Source organism: Nicotiana sylvestris, chromosome 9 (genome assembly GCF_000393655.2).
Source record: "Nicotiana sylvestris chromosome 9, ASM39365v2, whole genome shotgun sequence".
In the NCBI taxonomy this organism is placed as follows: domain Eukaryota; kingdom Viridiplantae; phylum Streptophyta; class Magnoliopsida; order Solanales; family Solanaceae; genus Nicotiana; species Nicotiana sylvestris.
Window position 1 is genome coordinate 14,537,085 of NC_091065.1, and position 1,713 is coordinate 14,538,797.

The following is a 1,713-nucleotide window of genomic DNA, read 5'->3' on the forward strand; positions in this document are numbered from 1 at the left end:
GTCTGTAGTTGGATATTGTGACTCAGATTTTACGGGTGATCTGGACAAACGAAGATCAACTACTAGTTATGTGTTTACTTTTGCAAAGACACCGGTTAGTTGGAAGTCTACTTTACAGTCAACAATTGCTTTGTCTACAACAGAGGCAGAATATATGGCTATTACAGAGGCTGTGAAGGAAGCAATTTGGCTTCAGGGATTGCTAAAGGAGCTTGGTGTTGAACAAAAAAGTATCACAATCTTTTGTGATAGTCAAAGTGCTATTCAATTGGCGAAGAACCAAGTTTATCATGCAATGACGAAGCATATTGATGTTCGGTATCATTTCGTACGATAAATTATAGAAGAAGGTGGAGTCACAGTGAAGAAAATTCATACTACGGAGAATCCTGCTGATATGCTAACAAAAGTGGTGACTGCGGTCAAGTTTCAACATTGTTTGGATTTGATCAACATTATTGAACACTGAAGATTGAAGATGAAGACACAACCAAAATTTGTTATTGAGAGAGAATTGAAGATGTGGAATTTTGCCAAGGTGGAGATTTGTTGAATATGACAATATCCCACATAGGTTGGGAAGTAAACTTGGTGGGAATTTTTTCCTATAAAAGGAGGCCTAATGTTTAGGATTTAAACACACCTCTCATTTGCCTTCTTATCTTCTTAAGACATTTGTATCTTCTCTCTTTAGTATTATTTCACTTGTATTTTTGGAGTGGAATAAAATATCTTGTGTCCAAGGGATAGGCAAAATTAGTCGAACCTCGTAAATTCTGTTGTTCCTTTTATTGTTGCTTTATTGTCTTATTTATTATTTGATGACTGTCATAATTTTTTGGTATAGTAGTTGTGACTTATTCACACTATATACATTTGGCTTCCGCAACAATATCAGAAAATTGCAAAATTAATTTCCTTCCAACTATGACGCCATCAGATCAAAGGGCTGATAAATTTGCATCGCTCTTGCCTATAGAGAAAAGGTAACATAATCAAGAAATAGAAGTTAAATAAAAATTCTGATCATAAAATAGAAGGGTTGATCAAAATAAAAAAATTCTGTTAGTTTTGAGGGACAATAAGTTAGTCCGCTCTTGATAAGGGTAATGTGCCCTTATCATTGGTGGACTAGCTCATATTTGCTCAAATAAACCCTTTTATTTTTGGGTAAAAAATTTGAATTATATTTCTAAAATGGGAGGAAGAAAAGAAAGAAAGAAAAAAAAAAGCGCATGTTGAATTTTTTTTCTTCAGAATTGGACATCAAAAGCATATATTGACAAAATTTTGTTTTGCTCAAAGGATAACTAATAAGACTTCTCTCTTTCAGTTTCTATCTTTATGGAGATCAATACTCTCTTGTCTATGCAATGCAATTATATTCATAAATTTAGTTTTAAAAAATGAAATTAATATCTTATGAATTTTATTTTTTCTAGCATCGAGGCAATCGCGATTTCTTAAGCAAGATCACAACTATTGTTAAGTATACATAAGAACTCCCTCTAATTTTTTCATTTACTTTTAATTATCTTTTTTTAATTTAAGAATTTCAATTTGTATTTGTGTTCTTGAAAATTATTTATTTTCCCGTGAAAGATTACTAATTTTCTAGAACTGGTATTCTGTTTAATAGTAGTCAAGTTCATGAGAGTATTTTTTTCTAATAGGGAAAAGACATGAATATGGTGAGCAATTAGATATTTTTGG